At 37.7% G+C, this 15,547-nt stretch overlaps 1 protein-coding gene across 1 annotated transcript in view; it reads left to right on the top strand.

Moving 5' to 3' along the window:
- Positions 1 to 15,547, top strand: part of nckap5l (NCK-associated protein 5-like) — a 39,306-nt gene that overhangs the window by 191 nt on the left and 23,568 nt on the right. The window lies entirely within an intron of this gene.

Genomic DNA, 15,547 nt, shown 5'->3' with positions numbered 1-15,547 from the left:
TCATGTCCTGTTGTGTTATTTAGCCGACAAATTTAGGAATTCCGACAGTGAGCCTGGCATGCTTTTCATTGTTTTAACACCGCTAGAAACGCACAGATCCGAGTGGGTAAATCGCTAAGCATAAACGTGGCTTGAGTGTGTTTTTTCACGCCCGTGTTTTCAGTGTTTTTCTCCGTTTGTGGCTCAAATGTAAGGGCGTAACATCACTGCCCGTGTCGGAGGGGACCATTTCGGTACAGGGTTTGGACTAAGAGGGCCTGTCCCTAAGAAGAAGAAAGAAATGAAAAAACGGGACATTATTTTTTCTTAGGGCAGTTCCTCTTTCCCATTGTTTTTAAACGTTGCTTTAGTTGAACCGCATTGTGCTAAAACAGGCCTGTCGCAGCTCCACTCAGCCTCTGGAAAGGGAACATGCAAAAGAAACTGACAACTGAGTCCTGTTAAGCCTCTGAGATCCATTTTTTATATATTTTTTTCATGTTTTATTCCTCCCTGGTGTTAAGAAGCAGTTTATAATACAGACATCTGAGGTCTATTAAGTGTCAGATCCTGGACTGTACAACTGCAGGCTTATATTTCACACATCAGTAATAATGATAGTGAATGAATGAACACTGCTATATCTGCAGCAGGGATGTAGTGCAAGACCACCCAGAAATAATCAAATTTAAGGAGTGAACACTTACAAATCACAGCTTATCTTAAATAATTAATCACAAGTCTGCAGGAATCTCATACAGGATGATAACACTGGTCTGCAAGTAAAATGCCTCTGGAATAAAAGTAGTGAAACTTTACCAGGTTTGAGTCACTAATAAAGACAGATTAACTCCAAATGCTGCTTGGCTGTAGTTTCCAAGATACACCCTTGGGTCAAAATGTGAAATTGTGAGAATTAATGTGTGAATGGGTTTTACTCAAAAGGAATGTTTGCCTCAGAGCTACAACTTGAACATACTGTCTACACATTACAATCCATTCACCCCCACCATCTTCAACTGCGTGTTTCATTGCACTACTACATATTTTATGCACCTTATTTGTAATGTTGTGTATATGCATGTACATAATATATACACATGTAAATTTGTGTATATATACATATTTTATTTCATCTCACTTAACTTTATTTTTATTATATTTTTTATCCTGCTGCCTTTTATTGAAATTGCTAAACAGCATTTCAGTGAGTTTATTTTATTTTATTTATTTTGAACGTGCAAAGAAACAAAATAAAACAAAACAAAATAACACAAAAACAAAATTGCATTTAAATAAACAGAATCTATCTTCAAGTACGAGCAAGTCTGAATTTGCATGGTTGAAAAGGAGTAGGAAGAAGTATAAACTTATTTAATCCTACCCCTGAAGTACTTATACACCTTTATCAGTAACTTAATTCATGAATCAAGCAATACATTCTTCTTAATTTAGCATTCAACCCACAACTAATACATAATACAGCAATTGAATTATGCGCAACAATATTATCATGGCAGTACATTCATGCAGACATCAACACTTCAACAATTTTCTTCAATAGTTACATTATATTTATCACTCCAACATTATCCATAAACAAACAGCCCTCATAGTCTTTATTAAATACTGTACCTCACAAGAATCAATTTTTTATAGGTTTTTTTTAAAAGAATTATGTTAGATATTTGTCAATAGATCTGATTCTGACATTTCACGTTCTTTCTAGTGGAATATTCATAAATCTGTTCTATAAAATTACATAAAACAATGTATATGTGTATGACACTTATACATGTACATCATATATGTTGAAAACATCAGCTAACCAGCACGTTTGTCATTTGTTTTACAATTGAAGTATGTAAGATTTAGCTGATTTAATCTCAGAGGCAGATAATTTCTAAAAAAAAATGTGCACCAGTGTAACTCTGTGGTTATTCCATATTGGACGTTTCGGTAAAAGTAATTGTTTGGATCATTGCCCATTTCATCCAGTACTTATTTGGCACTGAAAACTTATTACAAGCCCATCCTTGAACAGTGCAGTCTTGTCTCCACATTTTCTGAATGGCATCCTGGTCATGAGGAGTGAATTGTTTCTTGTTTGTTTTCACATTGTGAAGGACGGATTTTATTGGCAATAAAACATGTGCCAGTAATCTTAATAAGTTGTTGGCCCACTTAGGGATTAAACAAGATTTAAAGTATCTAAAATATTTCTGTGTAGCTGTTACAGAGTGCTTTTGTAGTCGAAAAAACATCCATGTTTAATGATCTGTGCCTGTTGGTTTAGAGCCAGATATAGGCTCATGCTGTTCTCATTGTCTCATCGTTTTCTGAACAAAGACCAAGTTTTAGGGCAGAAGAAATGAGGATGGAAGAATTTATTCAACCTCTTTTGAATTATAGGCTTACAGACACGCCAGGATTCAGGCTGTAAAATATTTAAGTTTTACTAAGAATCTCCTATGAACCATTCAATGAATCTTTTAGTATTTGCAAGCTTCATTTTCTTAATTTTGCTTTGAAGAAAATGACGTATCCCTCGTTCCTTTCCAGAGTCTGTCTGTTGATGTAATGCTGTAGGTTGCTGTTCTTGGCTGTTGCACATCAACTCTGTTTATCATGTAAGAAATACTCGCTGGTTGCATGGGACAAAGGTCTGTCTAAGCCATGATCTCATGACTGGAACAAATCTGATTTAACAATTATTTGTCTAGTTGATCGAAAGTAAATAAATCACTTCATATTTTAATGAACAGTTAGTTATTTGAGATATTTTTAAGCCAAATCTCTGGCTCCTGCTTCTCAGTTCTGAGCCGCCTTTTATCTTGAGATGTGAATACTTTTGTGTTTTTTGGGTGGAAAAACTTTTTGAACTTTTCATTTTGGTGTCTGGGAATGAAAAAGTCAGCAGTTTAATCCTCTCAGTAGATTTAATCTTGCATTTAAGAGATCATTTAATAAACTTATGAACTTACAGTCTACCATGAATGGGGGGGGCATGTACATTTCTCATTTGTTGGATGATTTAAACATGACACAAAACAGGAGGGGGATTTTTTGAATAATTTTGTGCGTATGCGTCACATTTGTAACAATATTTGGTCAAGAACATGAGGAGCCATCAGTGCTGTGAACATTTCATCCTGAGGAATGACCCTGGAGGCGCTGAGGGCTCTGGATAAATGTGGTTCCGCTCTACAATCACTAGATTACATTTACGGTCTGTGTGAGCGCTGTGTGCCCGTGTTGGAGCTTGATTGAAGTTTTGTGAGAGGCCTGTCCCAGTGCAACTTTGAGATTGCATATCCAAGCTGTGCTGCATTACATCATGAAAAGCAGAGCCAGTGACTTATTCAAGTGTAATGGGCAGTATAAGTGCTTGCTCGCTCTGTTCGCCTCTAATTGTTCACAGATGTTCTGCACGCCTTTGTGTCCCACATCTTGTTGCAGCCGGCTCACACAGACGCCACATACGGTGTTCAGACTTTTATTATAGCGGGGGAACGTGGCATGGAGTAAGTGTTTAATTTGGCTGTTGGTTCTGTTAACCAATTTTGGGTATAAAATTCTTTATTAGGCATATCTGCATTTGATTTGACACTGACTATGGCATCTTGAAGCAATGTTGAGGGAGAAACATGGGTTTTATAGCGCAAAAGATCTTACAGACAGTCAAGGTCAGTCAGTCTGTGAAATATCACTTTATTAGGTCCTAGTTTGGCGCTTTTACAGGGAGGAAGGAGCACCGGGACAATAATTTAGTCAGTTTGATGTCTACTAGGGGTGCGCAGACAGGTCAGAGCCTCCTTTAGTCAGGGCTATCTCTCTGTACCACCAGCCCCCCCTCTGCATAAACAGCCATGCTTTGAAGATAGGCAAAAGCTGGGCTAGGACCTCTCCTTATCAGTTATCAGCTCAGCCCTTTATCGCCCCACTGTCTGATGCATGCAGGTACTGTAGTCGCCAAAGCTATACGCCAAAGGCAACTCTGGAGCCTGCATTAGCATAGCAAAATATTCATCAATTACCCCACAGAGTCAGCCCGATGCCACAGAGCTCACAGCAGGAGGCTCGACTGGCTGAGATCTCTGCAAGACATCGTCATCTTCGCAAAGGCTTTACACACAGACGCATGCACACAATGCAGAGATCTAGATGAAAGGAATTAGCTTTGCCTGCTCTGTTTTCTCCACAGCCTTCTGTTTTCATCTTTTTCACCTCTCCTGGTTATTTGCAGTGTTCGTTAGAGCAAATTAAAACCTTGGACTCGTTTTTCCTGGCTTTACATACATCTCATCGGAGCTTCACTGTGTTACATATGGCCTCTGAAATATGCATGATCGAATATGCTGGAAGAATCCTAATAGTAGTCAGGCCTGGAGCTCCCACCAAAATGCAGGGGACTCATTCAAAATCCACCCTTCAGAGGAATCTGCGGTCATACAAACATTGAAGTTGGCAAAACACTGCTTTAGCTGCTACAGCTGTAACAAACATTCAATTCATCAGCTCGGCCAGAGAAAATATGGCTTGGAATGTAGCCTTAATCAATTCAAGCAAACCAGGTCCCCACCACGTCCTGTTTGGCCAAAAAACAGATTAAATACCCATAATTTTCTTGTGTTTTACTCAGAAACAATCTGTCTGACTCTACCCTTAAAATGTTGAGTTATGACCCGTGATAGCTCAGATTAAGAGTGTGTAGATAAAGAATAACAGCTACAGTAGGAGGCTTTTATTCAGGGTGTCTTGCGTGCTTGGTGTCAAACAGGGTTCCTTTGTGCACCTCTACCGTTTATTTTCATTTGTCTTAAAATAAGTTGTTACTGAGGAGCTTTGCACATACCCTCCCCCCATCATAAGCCCTCTCCCACAAGGTGCTTAGTGAACGCCGGTGCTTCAGTGTTTAGAAATTCTCATGAGCTTCCTGTCTCAAACCCTCTCCATCAGACTGGTCTATATGGTTTGAAAAACATCAACAGCACTCTTCCCATGGATATTGTGTTTGTCCCAGTGATGGAGAGCAGATTGTTTGGAGGATCTCCATATATAACCCTCCCCTCAGTGGGCTTTCCATATTATCTTATATTTTCGACCATAAATAGGTCTTCCTGTTGGCCCGACCTTGGAGAAAGGATGTGGATGATGAGCATGCCTGGCTCGGCAAAGATAGCACTATGGGCTTCTGGTCGGCTTTGAGCTGTTGCGGCTGTTGGCCAGATGTGGCTGTCCACCGCCAAACCACTCATACTCCCCTGTGTCCTCTGATTTTATGATCTTAAGATTGCTTCTCTCACCTTGAGATGCAAAAATACAGTCGATTGGATTGACATCGGCTCCAGGAGTCACGTTTATTGTGTGTAGTGGTCAGAAGGCTCAAACTAGTATGTTCTGACCAGGCAATATGTCATAACCATTCAATTAATCAAGGTTTTTGCCTCATGAGCAATGTGTACATCATCTGAATGGCCACCCAAGAGAAACCTGTTTTTTTTTTTTTATATTTGCATCATAAATATCTCTCTACAGTCATTCATTTATTTTACCTAAAAATCTTTTGGCAATGGGTACTGCCACAGTACTGTGGCAAGAAATATTGGTTTGTCTATTGCCACAGAGCCAATCAAATGTCAGCATTTGTATTAAAGGTAATCATAGATACTGTTACATGAACTCATTTGCCTCTTGTTGCCATAGTACTGTGGTGATATATGGCATATACATCAATGCATTCTTTTGTGCATTTTGCTACCACAGTACTGTGGCAATTGATGGAAGAAACAACTAATTAGTGATAGTATATAGTATAGAAAAGGAATTATTGTTGTAAATGCTTGTATGTCGTTTTGTGGTGTTCTTTGGTCTGTGCAGTCAGTGAGATTGAGGTTTTTTCGAGATGTGATGTTTCAGGATATGACAAGTTACCAGTCTACACATGACATAACGAGGGTGCTGATTGGCTCTGTGGTAATAGACAAACCAATATTTCGTGCCACAGTACTGTGTCAATAGCCACTTTGAGATCTTTTATATATTGACCGTTTCCCAAAGTTGGGGACATACAGAGCTGTTTTTATTGGGTTGTCAAGGAAAATATAGGGGAACATTGTGATACACAAATTTATTTTCCCCATTTAAAATGCGATAAAAGTGTTGTCTGAAGGGGTTTATACTAGTGGTGTCAAACGATTAAAAATTTTCAGCAGATTAATCACAGGGTTGCTGTGGATTAATTTCAATTAATCATGGTTAAATATCATTCATTTTTAATCTATATTTATCGCGCTTCATTTTGCATGAGCAAGCAGACACAAGAAAGAAGGGAATATATATGCACTTAACATATTTGTTGCAAGCTGAGCAACACGTTAGCTGAAGTGCTAGCAGAATCCTAGATTAACGTATGCTTCGCATTAATATGGTATTTAAAGCTGGAAGTCCTTCAGTGAAAAGAAAACTCCTCCCTGCAGTGTGAGCATAATACTTCATGTCGTTCGACTGTTCCATCTTGGTTTTTGTGTACTCCTATTTCCCTTTGAGAGGGCCAACATGCTGTTTAGCATCTTCCATCTTTATTGGTTGGTTCTGTTGCCTTTCACTACCAGATCAACTGCCCATTTGTGCATGTGCGACGCTAACTGTACTTGGACAAACTGCCCGAAATGTGTTAGCAGAGACGTTCAGTCATTCTGCACTGCAGATGGGTTAATTGCATTAAAATTTTTAATCAGATTAATCATGATGATGGATGAATCTGCATTGACGCATTAATTTTGAAAGCCCGAGTTCATGCAAGATGAAATTCTATAGATATAAAAGTGACATAAAAATAGATTTAATGACTTTCAGAGACTGGACATTGAAAAAGTCAGTATATATTGAATTTAATGTAAGGTGTATTTCTTTAAGTCTGGGAGACACCACATTTCTCCTCTGAGTCTCATTTACACCTTCCCCAGCGCTACTTTTTTGCTAATATTTGTCGATATGGCAGGAATTCACCCTATAGCTTCAGTAAAGAAAATTGCTTCACATCATGTTTTATCTTGACGTCATGTTAACGAGTGAAAAAAAAAAAACACTTACATTTTTTTAGCCATATGGTCCATCCCTGGTTCTAGATTAACACAAAATGCCACAGCTCACTGTAGAGTTTGATGAGTCTAAATGCAAAGTCAAAGTTATTACATGTAAAATATCATGATAGAACAGAGGTCGCGGGCATTCATTTATTTATTTTTATGACTTGTTTGCATCCATTTCACCTGGTTTACACAGCAGTTTGTCATGTGATGAAGCTTTAAGGCCCAAACAGAAACTTTTTACTCATTTGTTCATTCAAAGTGTAGATAATAACCAGATTACAAACAAACAGAAGAATAAGGCTGTAATGTTCACACATGCCTTTTTTAAACTAAAGCAGCCTTTTATAGTTGCACAGGCTGATATTGCAGTTTTGTTTCAAATTCAACAATGAAATGCTCTTACATATCTTCATATTTGAGAAGAACCAGTCTGCAAAATGGACCTTTTATTTCTGATGCTTCATATTTTCCTAAACCCACTTTTTTTGTCTTTGGTACTTTTATTTGTGTATTTGGACCCTAATAGTTCAAAAAGTTTGAATTTGAACCCTCCAGGTGCTGCAAAGCTATCTTTATATTAAGTTTGCAAAAATCGTGTGGATCTCTACAACCTGTTTCAATTCCTATAAGGTCAAGACTTCTGACAAACATTTCACCGAGTACACCATAATAATTTTTCAGCAGCAGCGGTTGTAGTAAAAACTGAAAATATGTCCAAACTTGGAGCTGATTACCTAAAATGTTCAGTTGTTGGTTGTATTAATGAACACAAGTTGCTGAATGGGACAGAAAGCTAAGTCAACAACCTGGAGGGGGTGGGGCGTGAAGTGGCTCATTTACATTTAAAGGACCAGTGCTCAAAATGACCTTTCTGGTATCATTAATCAGAAATAGGGTTGAAGATGGACCTGTGGAGTTGAAGAAATGAAGAATTCAGACCCAAGCATAGCATTTACAGTCTATGTAGACCACAGGGAAATGTTTTAAAATGTATAATTCCATTTAAAAAAACAAAATATCAGTCCTTTAAATGCCATTTTGAATTCAGGACTTTTATTTGGGAAGGAGTGTTTCAGCATTGTGATACTTCTATTTTCTACAAGCGGAATATTCTATACCGCAAGATAGAGCTATATAATTTAGCCAACATTATGTCCAGGTTACATTAGAGAACTTTTCCCCCTCAAAAATGGACAAAAATTATGCTTGGGCCAATGATAAAACTCCATCTGCTGTGTGGCCTGGACTTAATGGCTGCTTATGACCCAGATTAACTCATCTGGCTTCAGCATCGTGTCTTGTTCAACCTCCACATTTTTTCCAGGCATGTCAGGGTTCAGCAGTTTGGTGCTAATATGACTCACTGAGGATCAGGTAGTAAAGACGTTTGCTGACACACATGGAAATCTAACGTGGGGCTGGACAACATGCAGTTGTTCCTCTGGCAGTCTGGTTACATGGCTTGTAGTCTGGTTGGCAGGGGACACCGCCTCCTCTCCAGAGGATTTACAGTGGTACGAAACCTGCCGTTATACAGCCCAGGACAAACGGTTTTCATTACCGCACTTTTATGAATGCAGAAATGAACTGAGGAACATACTTTTTTCACATGTGTGGAATTTACTTAGGTCACCGTCACACTGGAATAAGAACGGTAAAACTTAAAAGTTGTACACGTGCAGGTCTTTTCTGTTTTTCTGGACGTACATTGCACAAACAGCTTCGATCATTATGCCAGACAACAGCTAGCCTGCTGATGATGTCTCACCGGCTGCAACAACTCCTGACTTCCTAATGAGGTCCGACTAAGCTGAGTCTTCATGCAAATTAACACAAGAGGCCTCCATCAAGACCACTATGGCTTTTATAGCCCCAGCTGTAGCCCCTGCACATCTCTAACCAAGGACTGGGTGTCACATTTCTCGTTGCTGGATTAGCTCTGCATACTCACATGGAGCTGTGCACATTACCGCCCATTAAACTGTCTGCCCCTCAATGGGGGTTTGTACCCCATGAGTCTGATTTACAACTCTAATTCAGAATTTTCCTGACAGTCACCTCCTGACCCCAAAAAAAAAAACAAAAACAAAAAAACAGTAAAGATGCACCATCTGCTAACGGATCTTAGCTTTATGCACCTCTAGCCAGTTAAAACATATAAACTAATATTCAAAACATTCACATAATCCCAGTAGTTAAAATATGTTAAGTTAATAAACGAAAAGACACAAAAAAATCCCATTGTTCAGTTTATAGAATCTTGCCGAGCTTCAGTAGCAAATGTGTAACATATCTAAAATACTTATTCTCTGTTTAGTGGAGTCATGCCCATATTTCTCACGGATATCCAATGTAAGAGAGTTTGTTCAGTTTGTATACACGTCTTGCATTGTGCAGGTAATGTATCGTCTTTTCTCAAATGGCCTTCGATGAGTAGATAAGCTCATATACAGTATGTCTCGGTAGGTTTTGTATCTTGTTGTCTAGTTCTCAATCATCTCCTTTTTCATGTCTTTTTCTGTTCAGATAACACCGTTCTTTATTTTAGGATTAAACGATTTCCTGTGTCGTCTTATGTAATCGTCACATCTTTGGTTGTGTGTGTGTAAGTATCTTATTTGGGATGAAGGTGTTGGTGTGATGACAGTGCAAAAACTCCCTCTTTACATGTCGTTTGCATTGAATTTAAAGCCACACACATGTCATTGTGTTGCGAGAGCTGCAGGAGACGTCATTTGAGTGAGTTTCTGAGGAAGTTTTCTGCTGTTGGGACGCCTGTTTTATTACCTCTTGACACTTCATACATCCAGCTCTTATGTCCACGCTTCCATTGAGCTGTCTGAGCAGTCAGCGAAGATCCTCACTTGGAGGAGAAGTGGATGACGGAGCGTGTGACAAAAGGCCTTTTATGTTGGGAGTTATTCTCATTCCCTTGTGTTAGCTCCAGGGGACCATGTGACTGTGGCTCCCATTCAGGTCATGTCGCCTGTTCAGCCTTTGACCCTCTTAGAGAGAAGCTACACCCTCAATGTCCTATTCATCACATACAGATGTCTGTGTGCATTACTGTCTGACACAGCAGAGGTATGACAATCCTCTGACAGGCTTTCATTCATTTTTCTTATAGCTGATATGTGCAGTTAACCACTTACATGCTACGCCACTATCTTAATTATCTCTGCACATGTACATTTCTAGTCCTCTATGTCTGCGTCTGAAAGGGTCACAGAGCTGTTTTTATTGGGTCACCAACTGTCACAGTAAGATACATAACACTGATATGATATATGAAATGGTGTTCCTAATTAAAATAGTAGATGAGTGGGCTCTGGAGGGCTTATTCTGAACCTCAACAAAGCTATGTGAAATATAGAGATGAAGTAAGAGATGTAACAAGATGAAAATAAGAGGAAAATTCTGCACAAGATGCAATAATTTGTAAAATTCAAAACAAGTGGAAAATGTCATGACTAGAAGTAAAAGATATAATAATATAAAAGGATGCAAGAAGATGAAAATGATGGAAGAGATATAACAGGAATGGAAATTATTTAAAGAGAAAGACAATATAAAAGATAGAAGATGAGAATGATGTAAAAGATGCACTGTGAAATTATATTCCATTATAAAAAAATACCAAATAAAAGACTCAGACATATTGTTTTAATGGTGGAAAAGTCCGTAAAAATGCAGTCAAGAAGGCAATTCCTGATGTATGTTTGTACATTTAGGTCCCATGGAGACATAAAATTGATTTTTTTTTTTTTTTTTTTTGGGTGGGGTGGGGAGTATTGAGCTGAAACGGTTTGTGAACCCCCTGCTCTATTATGTGAATTAAACTTGATAGGGGTCGAAGGTCACAGGACAGAGGGTGTAAACCCATTGGAGGCAAATCAGTGATTTGTGATATTGGGCTTTAGAAGTGAAACTGAACTGAATCGATAATTAAAATGAGTTTTATGTGAAGCGTTTATAGTCCTGTTTTGATGGAAATGGAAGAAGGAAAGCTAGATGTGAAAACGTTAACTGAAATAAAAATGGGATGTTACAATAATACCATCTAATTACAACTGTATTGTGTGTTTTATAAAACAAAAATTTAGCTGAGAAGACATTTTAATTTAGCTTTGGTGGCAGACAATGGTTAATTTTAGGCTTCTTAAGTGGAGTTTCTGACTTAATAATAAAAATCCTACTTTGAATCACATGCATTTTTGCTTGTAGTTTAATAAAAAAAAAAAACTCCAGATTTATTAATAACTTTGAGTTTGATGATCAGTGAGAGGGATGTGTTTATTCATTTATGTTTATTTCTTTGACCTTAAATAATACAGTTTTTAATTTTCTTTCACGGTGGTGTAATAGTGGCTGTTTAATCAGCTGTGAGCTTTGTGCTTTTGGAAACTGTTATTATATTGCTCATAAAACTCAACTACTAAAATTGTAAGGCACATTTCTTTGGTTATCAATTTATGTCATACATAATCTTATAAAAACAGATAAAAACACACTGACACAGTATTGTCCTCTATGGGTGGTTTCTTTTGTGGATAGATTTCTAAAATGTTTTAATGTTTTTCTGACATTTCACTCCTGACCAACACATATTAAAAACATAGACTCATATTGAAACGAGAGAAAACTAAACCAAAAATAAGAATATTCATAAACTAAACTGGAAAAAACACTGTTTGAGCTATGATTGATAACAAAAAGTCTTAACGAAACCTAAATGAAAGCTGTTGCAGACTGTAAACTGTTCTAACCTTGATGTAGATCCTTTCCTTCAGCCACTAGGTGGACTTCAGACGTCCACAGCTGAGGACGGGCCAGGCAGGATGGCCATATGTGTGAGTAATAAGAGGATAAAATCCCCTCTGCACACAAGCTCTTTTGATCTGGTGATTTTTGATGCACAGCTTAGCATTGCTGCTGTTGTTTTTTTTGGTTTTGTTGTGGTTAATTCTTGATGACCTGTGCAGTTTTCTCAGCTGATACATATTTTTCCAGTGTGTTTTGCGTTATTTGTCCATGTTGGATTCATTAGGACTTTGGTAGACACGGCTTCAACCCAGATCAGACACAGAAATCTGTAAATGTGGGACAGCTCTGTTGTCTCTGGCTGGACAGTTATGGTCAAATCTGAATGACAATAGCTTGAAACAAGTGACAGTCATGTGAGCGCCCTGGGGCTGTAGTTTTTGACCAGAGGAAGTCTGGTGTGGGGCGCCGTCGATTCAGGTCAGGTCTCACGTCGACTCAATTAGGGTCAAATTAAAAAGGAATCAGCCAACGTTCATGTGTCAAACAGTACGTATGTTATTGGACACATGTGTTACCTCGCATTTCTGTTCTATTATATTATCCTCCCATGTTCTAGACACCTAACCCGTGTTTTCCTCCTCCTGTTGTTGTTGCCTTGGCGCCCAGTCAGTTTTGTCATCAGACTTGGTTAGTGTGTCTGGTATGTCTGGGGGTATGAGGAGGATGATGTGGCTTCATTAACAGGGAGAGCGAATGAGTCACATGGGGTGAAAACCTGAGGAGAGACATAACCACAGGCACTGGTTTAGTGATAGAAAGACTTGACACTGCTGACCACTTTATCACAGATTGACTTCTAATGCAGCCTGCTGCTGTCAGAGGTGTAAAGAGCGCTTTAGGTAAAAATATACTCAGGCAAATGTGGTATTACTTGTGTAAAAAACGAAAGTGACTGATGTAGTTTTCACGGTATAAGGAATTTGTCCTTTAATGTAGGTGTAAAAAAAAAAAAAAAAACTGAGAAAAACAGCAAAGTAGAAACATACAGACGTTTGACAAGAAATTATTAGTAATAATAAATGAATACTTTAAAGGAGTGATATTTTTCTTTTTTTAAATAGAATTATGCATTTTCAACCATTTCCCTGTGGTCTACATAAACTGTAAATGCTATGCTTGGGTCTGAATTCTTCATTTATTCAACTCCACAGGTCCATCTTCAACCCTATTTCTGACTAATGACACCAGAAAGGTTGTTTTGAGCACCGGCCCTTTAAATGCAAATGAGCCGCTTCACACCCCACCCCCTCCAGGTTGTTGACCGTGCTTCTCTGTCCCATTCAGCCACTTGTGTTCGTTAATGCAACCAACAACTGAACATTTTAGGTAATCGGCTCGAAGTTTGGACATATTTTCAGTATGGACTACAACCGCTGCTCCTGACAAACAATTATGTCGTACTCGGTGAAATGTTCATCGGAAGTCTTGACCTTATATGTGCAAATGTTGTAACGCAACTAGTTATAGACGTAACAAATTAAGCAGGAATTGAAACAGGTTGTAGAAATCCTCTCGATTTTTGTAAACTTAATATAAAGATAGCTTTACAGCACCTGGAGGGTTCAAATTCAAACTTTTTGAACTGTTAGGGTCCAAATACACAAATAAATGTACCAAAGACTAATAAAAATGAGTTTCGCAAAATATAACCCCTTTTAAATCAAGAGTGGGGAAGTTAAATTCAAAAGAATTAAGCATAATCTTATTTACATTATAGCTTCCTTCCCAAAACTTAAGCTAAGGACTCAAAATAGGACTTGGAGCAGTTTTTTTTTTGGGTCACTGACTATCAAAGTAACATCCATAAAAGTAATGATGTTAAAATTAATTTTCCTTAATAAAAATAGAAGAATTTATAAATTTGATCCCAGAACAAAACAAAGCAAAAGAGAGAGACAACACAAAAATGATGTCAAAGACAGAACAAGATGAAAACAATGTAAAATGACACAAATGAAACAGCTGAAAACATGATGCAAAAGATGTAGAGACCTAATAATACAAGTTATGTTGTGTTTTTGGATCTACGCTGCCATTTAGATTGTTTTTGTTTTAACATTTTTAGAATTTTGTTTCTCAAGGCAGCATAAAGTTAAGTTTTTGAGTCTTGGGAAACACAAAAATAAAGAATACAGGAGGGTGTAACAGAAGAATAAATACTATATATGTCAAGGAAAAACTGCTGTTTGAGCAGATTTGTGTAACTGTGTGCTTGTGTAAAAAGTGATGCAAAAACATGATGAGGTGCAGGCAAATATTTGTGCTCTATAGAGGACCAATTTGTGTTAATTTAATCCATAAAACCCATGAGTGTGAGGACATCAATGTAAGAATAACTTATTTAAAATGTACTTAGTGGTTTAGTTTGTTTTCTCATATTTTTGATCATGTTACATTGAGTAGAAAGTATTGAATGCAAAATGTTTATTCCATCAACCTCTATCATGTCTGAGATCAAATATACATAGCATTAACAGGGCTGTGATGCTAAAGTCTCTGGTGTTGATGCAGCTTAAGCTTAAATAAGCAAATCTCAAGCTGTAATGTTTGCTTGACCACCAGGTTTAAACAAACACAAAGCATTGATTTGCTCCCAATTTGCTGTGAACCAACATCATCATAGATACTGTCTGTTACTGCAGATCCATCTGAAATTTGACTATGTAGGTTGGAGTTTTTCTAAGCCTTTTCCGGCACATTTTTAGACAAACCTACGCTGCATAATGAAGCTGTCGCCTTTCTTAGACCAGAGGTTGAATCTTTTTTTAACGCAGCAGAGAATTTTCTTCATGTTCAGTTTCATTTGAACATGATTTGGATTCAGATTCATTTAGGTTTATATTTTATTAACGTCTTGAATGAGCATCTGTTTTGGTGTGGGGGATCATGTCACAGTTCACAGAGACTCTGTAATGGATGAAATGTAGATTTAAATCATGGGGTTAAACATATGGTCCATGGACCAAAACTGGCCCTATAAAGGGTCCAATTCGGCCAGTTGGATAAATCTGTGAAATGAAAAAATTACACTGAAGATATTAACAATGAAGGAGGTCAAAAATATTTTAGCTTGGGGGCCACATACAGACCAGTTTGATCTCAAGTAGGTCAGACCAGTTAAATACTATCATAACCTATTTATATTTACATTACATTTACAAACTATCCTTTCATTAAAAAAAGGGAATAACATAAACAACCATGCACAACTTGAAATGTCTTAAAATTTTAACAACATTCTGCCTGTTACTAAATGTTTTGTGCCTTTGTAGATCCACTGTGTTTTAATGCACATATTTTAATGATAAGCTAAGGCAGTGTTTTTCAACCTTGGGGTCGGGACCCCATGTGGGGTCACCTGGAATTCAGATGGGGTCGCCTGAAACTTCTAGTAATTGGTAAAAAAAAAAAAAAAAAAAAAAAAATAACTAATAAAAAATCTATAGTGAGTTGACAATCAAAAACAAAGTGAGAGACAATCACAATACATAAATGACATGACAAACTGAAGCGGAAACTGAAGCACTGTGGTACTGTTTATCTGTCAGATGTTCATTGTGGTCAGTTTCAGATGCTGCAGCTCTTTCATAATTCATAGTTTTAGTTCTTGTTTGTTCAGTATTAATTGTCAGCCTTGTAAATCCAAGCTG

This window comes from Sphaeramia orbicularis, chromosome 7, assembly GCF_902148855.1.
Source record: "Sphaeramia orbicularis chromosome 7, fSphaOr1.1, whole genome shotgun sequence".
Lineage (NCBI taxonomy): Eukaryota > Metazoa > Chordata > Actinopteri > Kurtiformes > Apogonidae > Sphaeramia > Sphaeramia orbicularis.
This window is presented reverse-complemented; position numbering and strand designations above follow the sequence as displayed.